This window comes from Agelaius phoeniceus, chromosome 1 (genome assembly GCF_051311805.1).
Source record: "Agelaius phoeniceus isolate bAgePho1 chromosome 1, bAgePho1.hap1, whole genome shotgun sequence".
In the NCBI taxonomy this organism is placed as follows: domain Eukaryota; kingdom Metazoa; phylum Chordata; class Aves; order Passeriformes; family Icteridae; genus Agelaius; species Agelaius phoeniceus.
The window spans coordinates 154969149-154980850 of record NC_135265.1 but is presented as its reverse complement, the minus strand read 5'-3'; the positions used below and the strand labels follow the sequence as shown (position 1 = coordinate 154980850).

The following is an 11702-nucleotide window of genomic DNA, read 5'->3' as shown; positions in this document are numbered from 1 at the left end:
AAAAGGGAGCCCCAAAAATGGGGATGGGAACCCCAAAATGGGCACGGGGGCTCCAAAAATGGGGGTAGAGACCCCAAAAACGGGAACGGGGGACCCCGAAAATGGGGACAGGGAGCCCAAAAATGAGGAAAAGAATCCAAAAACGGGGAGGGGGACCCCGAAAATGGGGAAAAAAATCACAAAAATGGGGGCAGGGACCACAAAACTGGGCGGGGGACCCCAGAAAAGGGGACGGGGACACCAGAAATGGAAAAGGAACCCCAAAAACGGACACGGGGGCACCAAAAATGGGGGTGGGGACCCTAAAAATGGGCAAAGGGACCCCAAAATGGGGAAAAGAATCCTAAAATGGGGAGGGGGACCCAAAAATGGGAAAAGGATCCTAAAAATGGGAAAAGGGAACCCCAAAATGGGCACGGAGGCACCAAAAATGGGGGTAGGGACCCCAAAAACGGGAACGGGGACACAAAAATGGGGAGGGGGACAACAAAAATGGGCACGGGGACCCTAAAAATGGGGATAGGGACACAAAAATGACGAAGGGGACCCCGAAAATGGGGAAGAGAATCCCAAAATGGGAAAGGGGGACCCCAAAAACAGGATCGGGGACCCCAAAAATGATGAAGAGGACCCCAAAAAAATGGGGGCGGGGACCCCGAAAATGGGGAAATTTAATCCCAAAATGGGGAAGGGGACCCCAAAAATGGGGTCAGGGACACCAAAAATGGGAACGGGGGCCCCGAAAATGGGGAGGGGGAGCCCAAAAATGGGGACAGGGACCCCAAAAATGGGGACGGGGACCCCAGAAATTAAATAGGGACCCCAAAAATGGGCACAGGGACCCTAAAATGGGAAAGGGAGCCGCCCAAAATAGGCACGGAGGCACCAGAAATGGGGAGGGGGACCCTAAAATTTGGGAAAAGGGACCCCGAAAATGGGGACAGGGACACAAAAATGGGAAAGGGAGCCCGAAAAATGGGCACGGGGACCCCAGAAATTGAAAAGGAACCCCAAAAATGGGATCGGGAACCCCAAAATGGGCACGGGGCACCAAAAATGGGGGGTGGGGACCCTAAAAATGGGCAAAGGGACCCCAAAATGGGGACGGGAACCCCGGAAATGGGGAAAAGAATCCTAAAATGGGGAGGGGGACCCCAAAATGGGGGCGGGGACCCCAAATGGGGGCGGGGACCCCAAAAATGGGGAAATGAATCCCAAAATGGGGAGGGGGACCCCAAAAATGGGAAAGGGAGCCCGAAAATGGGGATGGGGACCCCGAAAATGGGGAAAAAAATCCCAAAAATGGGGAAAGGACCCCCAAAAATGGGGAGGGGGACCCCGAAAATGGGGGAAAAAATCCCCAAAATGGGGACAGGGACCACAAAATTGGGCGGGGGACCCCAAAAATGGGGACGGGGACCCCAAAAACGGGCACGGGGACCCCCAAAATGGGGACAGGGACCCCGAAAATGGGGAAGGGGAGCCCAAAAATGGGGAGGGGGGCACCAAAAATGAGGAAGGGACCCCAAAAATGGGCACGGGGACCCCAAAATGGGCACGGGGGCACCAAAAATGGGGGTGGGGACCCTAAAAATGGGCACGGGGACCCCAAAATGGGGATGGGAACCCCAGAAATGGGGAAAAGAATCCCAAAATGGGGAGGGAGACCCTAAAAATGGGAAAGGGAGCCCGAAAATGGGGAAAAAAATCCTAAAAATGGGGACAGGGACCACAAAACTGGGCGGGGGACCCCAAAAAAGGGAACGGGGACCCCAGAAATGGGGACAGGGACACAAAAATGGGGGCGGGGACCCCGAAAATGGAGAAAAGAATCCCAAAATGGGGAGGGGGACCCTGAAAATGGGAAAAGGATCCTAAAAATGGGAAAAGGGAACCCCAAAATGGGCACGGGGACCCCAAAAATGGGGTCGGGGACCCCGAAAACGGGGAAAAGAATCCCAAAATGGGGACAGGGGGACCCCCAAAAATGGGGACAGGGAGACCAAAAATGAGGAAAAGAATCCAAAAATGGGGAGGGGGACCCCGAAAACGGGGACGAAAAATGGGGAAACGAAAAATGGGGAAAAAAATCCCAAAAATGGGGGCAGGGACCACAAAATTGGGCGGGGGACCCCAAAAATGGGCACGGGGACCCCAAAAATGGGAAAAGGATCCTAAAAATGGGAAAAGGGAACCCCAAAATGGGCATGGGGACCCCAAAATGGGGAAAAGAATCCTAAAATGGGGGCGGGGACCCCAAAATGGGCACGGGGACCCCGAAATGTGCACGGGGATCCCCAAGGTGCCGCCCCGCCCCCAGCTGTGACGTCAGTGGCGTTCCCGGGGTCCCCCCTGGGCTCCCAGGCCCGGGACCCCCCCCCCGGGGGGCGCCTCCGGCTCCGAGAGCGGCTCCGAGAGCGCCCCTCCCCCACCGCCGGGGGCGCCCAGAGGTCAGGGGGGGACCGGAAATGGGGGGGGGGTCCCCGAAATGGGGGGGGGCGTGAAATGGGGGGGGTCCCCGAAATTGGGGGGGGGGCGTGAAATGGGGGGGGTCTTCAAAATGGGGGGGGGTGAAATGGGGGGGGGGTCTCCAAAATGGGGGGGGGGTCCCCAAAATGGGGGGGGTGAAATGGGGGGGGGGACCCGAAATTGGGGGGGGTGTCCCAAAATGGGGGGGACCCCGAAATTGGGGGGGGGGGGGTCCCCAAAATGGGGGGGACCCCGAAATTGGGGGGGGGGTCCCCAAAATGGGGGGGACCCCGAAATTGGGGGGGGGGTCCCCGAAATGGGGGGGACCCCGAAATTGGGGGGGTCCCCAAAATGGCGGGGGGGCGTGAAATGGGGGGGGTCCCCAAAATGGGGAGGGGGGGGGGTCCCCAAAATGGGAGGGGGGGTGTCCCCAAAATGGGGGGGACCCCGAAATTGGGGGGGGGGTCCCCAAAATGGGGGGGGGGCGTGAAATGGGGGGGGTCCCCCAAAATGGGGAGGGGGGGGGTCCCCAAAATTGCGAGGGGGGTCCCCAAAATGGGGGGGGTGTGAAATGGGGGGGGACCCCAAAATGGGGAGGGGGAGGTCCCGAAATGGGCAGGGAGCCGTGAAATGCGAGGGGGTCCCCAAAATTGCGGGGGGGTCCTGAAATGAGGGGGGGGGTCCCCAAAATGGGGGGGGTCCAGAAATGGGCAGGGGGGCGTGAAATGCAACGGGGGGGGTCCCCAAAATGGGGAGGGGGGTCCCCCAAAATTGCGAGGGAGGTCCCCAAAACGGGGGGGTCCCCAAAATGGGGGGGCGTGAAATGGGGGGGACCCCAAAATTTCGGGGGGTGTCCCTAAAATGGGGGGGGACCCCAAATGGGGAGGGGGGTCCTGAAATCGGGGAGGAGGGTCTTCCCAAAATGGGGGGAGGGTCCTCAAAATGGGGGGTGTCTTCCCAAAATGGGGGGGGGTGTGAAATGGGGGGGTCCCCAAAATGGGGGGGGGGGTCAAAATGGGGGGGGGTCCCTACAGTGGGGGTGGGTCCTGAAATGGGGGGGGGCTCCGAAATGGGGGGGGGGGCGTGAAATGGGGGGGTCTCCCAAAATGGGAAGGGGGGGGGGGGTCCCCAAAATTGCGAAGGGGGTCCCCAAAATTGCGGGAGGGCGTCCTCAAAATGGGGGGGGTCCCCAAAATGGGGGGGGGGGGTCCCGAAATGGGCAGGGGGGCGTGAAATGCAAGGGGGGGGGGTCCCCAAAATTGCGGCGGGGGTCGTAAAATGGGGGGGGGGGTCCCCAAAATTGCGTGGGGGTCCTGAAATGAGGGGGGGGGGTCCCCAAAACGGGGGGGGTCCCCAAAATGAGGGGGTCCCCAAAAATTGCGGGGGGGGGTCCCCGAAATGGGGGAGGGGTCCCGACATGGGGGAGGGTCCTGAAATGGGGGGGGGTCCTCAAAATTGCGGTGGGGGGGGGCGTGAAATGGGAGGGGGTCCCCAAATTGGGGGGGCGTCCCCAAAATTGGGGGGTCCCCAAAATGGGGGGGTGAGGCGTGAAATGGGGGGGGTCCCCAAAATCGCGGGGGGGCCTCAAAATGGGGGGGGTCCCCAAAACGGAGGGGGTCCCCAAAATTGGGGGGGGGGGTCCCGAAATGAGCGGGGGTTCGTAAAATGGGGGGGGTCCCGAAATGGGGGGGGTCCCCAAAATGGGGGGTGGGGCGTAAAATGGGGGGGACCCCAAAATTGCGGGGGGGTCCTGAAATGAGGGGTGGGTCCCCAAAAAGGGGGGGAGGTCCCGAAAATGAGGGGAGGTCCCGAAATGGGGGGGGGGGGGACGTGAAAAGGGAGGGGTTCCCCAAAAATTATCGGGGGGGTCCCCAAAATGGGGGGAGGGGGTCCTGAAATGGGGGAAGGGGGGTCCCGAATAGGGCGGGGGTCCTCAAATGGGGAGGGGGGACCCCCAAAATGGCGGGGGGGGACCCAAAATGGCGGGGGCGGGGCTTAAGTGAGGGGGGTCCTAAAATGGAGGGGGGGGCCCAAAATTGGGGGGGGTCCTGAAATGGGGAGGGGTCCCAAAATGGGGGAGGGGGGTCCCGAAATGAGGGGGGGGCCCTAAAGTTGGGGAGGGTCCTCAAAATTGGGGGGGGTCTGAAAAGATGTGGGGAGGGGTCCCGAAATTGGGGGGAGGGGGGGTCCCGAAATTAGGTGGGGGTTCAAAAATGGGGGTCCCCAAATGGGGAGGGGTCCCCAAAACTCCTGGGGAGGGGTCTCAAAATGGGGGGGGGGGGGTCCTAAAATGGGGGAAGGGTCCTAAAATGGGGGGGGCCAAAATTGGGGAGGGGTCCTAAAATGGAGGGGGGGGGGCTTAAATGGGGAGGGGGTCCCAAAGTGGGGGGGGGGGGGGGGGGAGGTCCCGAAACTGGGGGGGTGGGGGGGATCCCCAAAACTTCTTGGGGGGTCCCTGGGTGGTGGGGAGGGGTCCCAGAAATGGTGGGGAGGGGTCTGGGGGGGTCCCTGGATGGTGGGGAGGGGTCTGGGGGTGTTGGGGGGGGGTCCGGGGGTGTTGGGGAGGGGTCTGGGGGGGTCCCTGGATGGTGGGGGGGGTCCGGGGGTGTTGGGGGGGGGTCCGGGGGTGTTGGGGGGGGGTCTCAGGGCCGGGGTCCCCCCAATGTCCCCTCCGCCCCCAGGTCCCCTCTCTGATGTCCCCTCCCAGTCCAGCGAGTCCGAGGAGGGTGAGACCCCAGACCCAAAACCCCAAAACCCCAAAACCCCCCAAATCCCTCAAAGCCCCCAGACCCCAAATCCTGACCCTGGGGGGGTCTCCAAAGCCCCAAAGCCCCCAGACCCCAAATCCCTGGACCCCAAATCCCCCAGACCCCAAAGCCCCAGAACTCAAAGCCCCCAGACCCCAAATCCCCCAGATCCCAAAGCCCCAAAGCCCCAGACTCCAAATCCCTCAAAGCCCCCAGACCCCAAATCCCCCAGACCCCAAATCCCCCAGACCCCAAAGCCCCCAGACTCCAAAGCCCCAGACCCCAAATCCCCCAGACCCCAAATCCCTCAAAGCCCCCAGACCCCAAATCTGACCCTGGGGGGTCTACAAAGCCCCAAAGCCCCCAGACCCCAAATCCTGACCCTGGGGGTCCCCAAAGCCCCCAGACCTCAAAGCCCCAGACCCCAAATCCGACCCTGAGGGGGTCCCCAAAGCCCCCAGACCCTAAAACCCCAAAGCCCCAAAGCCCCCAGACCCCAAATCCTGACCCTGGGGGGGTCCCCAAAGCCCCCAGACCCCAAAGCCCCCAGACCCCAAAACCCCAAAGCCCCAAAACCCCCAGACCCCAAAATCCCAAAACCCCCAAAGCCCCAAATCCTGACACGGGGGGGGGGTCCCAAAGCCCCCAGACCCCAAACCCTAACCCAAAAAATTTGGGGTTCCCACAATTTGGGGTTTCCATAATTAGGGGTTCCCATTTGGGGGGGGGTTCCCGTTTTTGGGGTTCCCACAATTTGGGGTTTCCGTTTTTGGGGCTGGGGGTTCCCATTTTTAGGGTTCCCGGGGTTTTTGGGGTTCCCATTTTTGGGATTTTCCAGTTTTGGGGTTCCCACACTTCGGGGTTCCCGTTTTGGGGGATTTCCCGTTTTTGGGGTTCCTGTTTTTTTGGGGTTAGGGTTCCTGTTTTTGAGGTTCCCACAATTTGGGGTTCCCTGTGTTTTTGGGGTTCCCATAATTTGGGTTTCCCGGTTTTGAAGGTTCTTGGTTTTTTGGGGTTTGCACAACTTGGAGTTCCCATTTTTGGGGTTCCCATTTTTGGGGTTCCCACAATTTGGGGTTTCCATTTTTGGGGTTCCCGGTTTTTTTGGGGTTCCCATTTTAGAGGTTCCCATTTTTTGGGTTCCCACAATTTGGGTTTCCCTTTTTTGCGGGGTTCCCGTTTTTGGGGTTCCCGTTTTTGGGGTTTTCCCAATTTGCAGTTCCCATTTTGGGGTCTCCCTTTTTGGGGTTGTCTCAATTTGGGGTTTTCCCGTTTTTTGGGGTTTTCCCAATTTGGGGTTCCCGTTTTGGGGTCTCCATTTTTGGGGTTCCCATTTTTTGGGGGTTTTCCCAATTTGGGGTTCCCGGTTTTTTGGGGTCTCCATTTTTGGGGTGTCTCCATTTTTGGGGTTCCCATTTTTGGGGTTTTCCCCATTTTGGGGTTCCCATTTTTTGGGGGGTTTTCCCAATTTGGGGTTCCCGTTTTTGGGGATTTTCCCAATTTGGGGTTCCCGTTTTGGGGTCTCCATTTTTGGGGTTCCCATTTTTGGGGGATTTTCCCAATTTGGGGTTCCCATTTTTGGGGGATTTTCCCATTTTGGGGTTCCCGTTTTTTTGGGGGTGTTCCCGTTTTTTTGGGGTGTCTCCATTTTTGGGGTGGTCACAGTTTGGGGTTCTCTGTCCCCAGGGGGGCGCCACGAGCCGGACTCGGAGGAGGCGCTGGAGACACAGGGGGGGACAATGGGGACAATGGGGACACTGGGGGGACAGGGGGGGATTGGGGACACAATGGGGACATTGGGGGGGGACATTGGGGACATTGAGGGGACACTGGGGGACACTGGGGGAACACTGGAGACACAGGGTGGGACAATGGGGACAATGGGGGGACACTGGGGACATTGGGGGGACAGGGGGGGTTTGGGGACACAATGGGGACATTGGGGGGGGACATTGGGGGGGGACATTGAGGGGACAATGGGGGACACTGGGGGGACACTGGGGACAGTGGGGACAGTGGGGGGACAGTGGGGGATTGGGGACACAATGGGGACATTGGGGGGGACATTGAGGGGACATTGAGGGGACAATGGGGGACACTGGGGGAACACTGGAGACACAGGGGGGGACAATGGGGGGACATTGAGGGGACACTGGGGGGACATTGAGGACACATTGGGGACACATTGGGGACATTGGGGGGACATTGGGGGGGGGACATTGGGGACATTGAGGGGACACTGGGGGACACTGGGGGAACACTGGAGACAGGGTGGGACAATGGGGGGACATTGGGGGGACATTGAGGACACATTGGGGACACATTGGGGACAGTGGGGGGGACACTGGAGACTCATTGGGGACAATGAGGGACAATGGGGACATTGGGGGGACACTGGGGACAAATTTGGGACATTGGGGGGACACTGGGGACATTGGGGGGACATTGGGGGGGACAATGGGGACACTGAGGACAAGGGGAACATTGGGGACGCATTGGGGACACATTGGGGACATTGGGGGGGGAACACTGGAGACACAGGGTGGGGCGTTGGGGACAATGAGGGGACATTGGGGACATTGGGGGACATTGGGAACACTGGGGGGGACACTGAGGGACACTGGGGACAATGGGGGGATTGGGGACACAATGGGGACATTGAGGGGACATTGAGGGGACATTGGGGACATTGAGGGGACAATGGGGGACACTGGGGGGACATTGGGGGGACACTGGGGGGACATTGAGGGGACACTGGGGACATCGGGGGGACATTGAGGACACATTGGGGACACATTGGGGACAGTGGGGGGGACACTGGAGACACATTGGGGACAATGAGGGACAATGGGGACATTGGGGGGGACACTGGGGACAAATTTGGGACATTGGGGGGACATTGGGGGGGACAATGGGGACACTGAGGACAAGGGGAACATTGGGGACGCATTGGGGACACATTGGGGACATTGGGGGGGACACTGGAGACACAGGGTGGGACATTGGGGACAATGAGGGGACATTGGTGGACATTGGGGACACTGGGGACACACTGAGGACATTGGGGACAATGGGGGGACACTGGGGGGGGACATTGGGGACATTGAGGGGGACACTGGGGATACATTGGGGACAATGGGGACAATGGGGGGACATTGCGGACACTGAGGACAAGGGGAACATTGGGGACACATTGGGGACACATGGGGACAGTGGGGGGGACACTGGAGACACAGGGTGGGACATTGGGGACAATGAGGGGACACTGGGGACATTGGGGGGACATTGGAGACACAGGGTGGGACAATGAGGGGACACTGGGGACATATGGGGGGACATTGAGGACATTGGGGGGACACTGGGGGGACATTGGGGACATTGGGGGACAATGATGGGATTGGGGACATTGGGGACACTGGGGACAATGGGAGGATATTGGGGGGACACTTGGGACATTGGGGGGACAATGGGGACACTGAGGACAAGGGGAACATTGGGGACATTGGGGGGACAATGATGGGATTGGGGACACGGGGGGGACAATGGGGACATTGGGGATTGGGGACCAGGAGGGGACAGGGGGTCACCGAGGGTGGCAGGGATGGCAGTGGGGACAGGGGCACAGCACGGGGGGTGGCAGTGGGTGACACGGGGACAGCAGAAGGGGACAGAGGTGACACTGCCAGGGTCAGGGTGACCCGGGAGGGGACAATGGGGTCTCTACGGGGACAGAGGTGACACAGAGGTGACACAAGGAGGCCCAGAGGGGGCCCTGGTGTGACAGTGCCGTGTCCCCCAGGTGACATTTCCCTGTCCCCAATGTCCCCAAGGTGACATTTCCCTGTCCCTGCTCTCCCCAAGGTGACATTTCCCTGTCCCCGCTGTCCCCAAGGTGACATTGCGGTGTCCCCAAGGTGACAGTGCTGTGTCCCCGGTGTCCCCAAGGTGACATCATTGCGGTGTCCCCATGGTGACATCTCCCTGTCCCCGCTGTCCCCAAGGGGACATTGCGGTGTCCCCGTTGTCCCCAAGGTGACATCATTGCGGTGTCCCCAAGGTGACATTTCCCTGTCCCCAGTGTCCCCAAGGTGACATTGCAGTGTCCCCAAGGTGTGACAGTGCTGTGTCCCCAGTGTCCCCAAGGTGACATCGCGGTGTCCCCAAGGTGACATTGCGGTGTCCCCAGTGTCCCCAAGGTGACATTTCCCTGTCCCCATGGTGACATTTCCCTGTCCCCAGTGTCCCCAAGGTGTGACAGTGCTGTGTCTCCAATGTCCCCAAGGTGACATTTCCCTGTCCCCGCTGTCCCCTCAGGGCTCTGACGCCGCCGCTCCCGATGGATTCTCCCGCGGGACCTTCCAGAACCTTCCCCGCCGTGTCCCCAATGTCCCCCCCCCCGCCGGTGTCCCCAATGTCCCCAGTGTCCTCCCCTCCCGGTGTCCCCAGTGTCCCCCCCCGGTGTCCCCCCCCGTGTCCCCTCCCCCAGCCCCAATAAAGTCCCTGCAGAGGCAGCGCCAGCTCCGGGGGGGGGAGGGGACACCGGGGACATCGAGGGGACACTGGGGGGATGGGGGGGGACACACGGAGGGGACACTGGGGGGGTGGGGGGTGACAATGGGGGGGTGGGGGGGGACACGGGGGGTGGGGGGACACAGGAGGGACAGTGGGGGGACACTGAGGGGACATTGGGGGGGACACAGGAGGGGGGGACAGGAGAGGGGACATTGGGGGGACACAGGAGGGAGGGGACATGGGGGGGGACATTCGGACACTGGGGGGGGACACTGAGGGGACACCGGGGGGACACTGAGGGGACACTGGGGGGACATTGAGGGGACATTGTGGAGGGACACGTGGGGGGACATAGGGGGACATTGGGGGCACAGGGGGGGACACTGGGGGACACTGAAGGAGAAATTGGGGCACATTTGGGGGGGGGACACATTTGGGACTTTTGGGGGACATTGGGGGGACATGGGGGAACTTGGGGGGACATGGAGGGGGCATGGGGGGGGGGGACACGGGAGGGACCATGGGGGGACATTGGGGGAGACATTGAAGGGACATTGGGGGGGACACTGGGGGGGACACGGGAGGGACATCGTGGGACATCAAGGGGACACAGGAGGGACATTGTGGGGGACATCGAGGGGATGTTGGGGGACATTGGGGGCATTGAGGGGGGGGACACTGCTGGGACATTGGGGGGACAAGGTGGGGACACGGGATGGACATTGGGGGCATTGGGGGGGGACACTGGGGGACGCGGGAGGGACAACGGGGGGACATTGGGGGGGCAGGAAAGGGGACACGGAGGACACGAGGGGGACACGGGGGGATGGGGGGACACTGAGGGACATTGAGAGGACACTGGGGGGGACACAGGAGGGGACACGGGACAACATTGGGGGGACATTGGGGAGGACACTGGGGACACTGGGGGGGACATTGGGGACATGGGGGGGACATTGTGGAGGACACTGTGGGGCTGGGAGTGTCCCCCTGAGGAGGTGGGGACAGAAAGGAGACACTGGGGGGACACTGTGGGGGACACAAAGGGGACACTGTGGGGACATGGAGGGACATTGTGGGGACATTGGGGGGGACACAAAGGAGACACTGGGGGGACACTGTGGGGACACGGAGGGACATTGTGGGGACATTTGGGACATTGGAGGGGGCACTAGGGGGACATTGGTGGGACTTTTGGAGGACACTGGGCGGGGACATTGGGGGGCCATGGAGGGGACATTGGTGGGACATTGAGAGGGCATGGGGGGGACAGTGGGGGGGACATGGAGGGGGACACAGGGGGACATTGAGGGGGCATTGGGGGGGACATAGGGGAGGGCATGGAGGGGACACTGCGGGGACATTTGGGACACCGGGGGGGACATGGAGGGGACATTAGGGGACATGAGTGGGAGAGGGGACATGGGAGGGACATTGTGGGGGACATTGGGGACACTGGGGGGGACAGTGGGGAACACTGGGGGGACATCGATGGGACACGGGGGGGACACAGAGGGGGACACTGGGGGGACACTGATGGGACATTTGGGGACACGGGGAGGGGACCCGAGGCTGAGTCTGGGGGTCCCCACTGGGTTTGAACTGGGGGGGTCCCCCTCAGTGTGGGGGCTGGAGGGGGGTGGGGGGGGGGCACTCCCTGAGGATCCTCTGGGGGAGATCCCAGCCCCGGATCCCAATTCCCGGCCCTGGATCCCAGCCCTGGATCCCAAATCCCTGGCCCTGGATCCCAAATCCCAGCCCTGGATCCCAAATCCCAGCCCCGGATCCCAATTCCCAGCCCTGGATCCCAATTCCCGGCCCTGGATCCCAGCCCTGGATCCCAAATCCCTGGCCCTGGATCCCAATTCCCGGCCCTGGAACCCAAATCCCAGCCCCGGATCCCAATTCCCAGCCCTGGATCCCAATTCCCGGCCCTGGATCCCAATTCCTGGCCCTGGATCCCAATTCCCAGCC

General features: G+C 61.3%; 2 long non-coding RNA genes across 2 annotated transcripts; both read left to right on the top strand.

The window, feature by feature from the left end:
* The first annotated feature begins 2285 nt into the window (after positions 1 to 2285).
* Positions 2286 to 6952, top strand: LOC129134388 (uncharacterized). Its single transcript, XR_013185028.1, has 3 exons — positions 2286 to 2450; positions 5151 to 5195; positions 6903 to 6952. It is a non-coding gene; the product is annotated as an uncharacterized LOC129134388 (long non-coding RNA).
* Positions 6953 to 9086: 2134 nt separating this feature from the next.
* LOC143695633 (uncharacterized) lies at positions 9087 to 9715 on the top strand. The gene is made up of 3 exons (XR_013185029.1): positions 9087 to 9130; positions 9249 to 9273; positions 9531 to 9715. It is a non-coding gene; the product is annotated as an uncharacterized LOC143695633 (long non-coding RNA).
* Positions 9716 to 11702: the final 1987 nt, after the last annotated feature.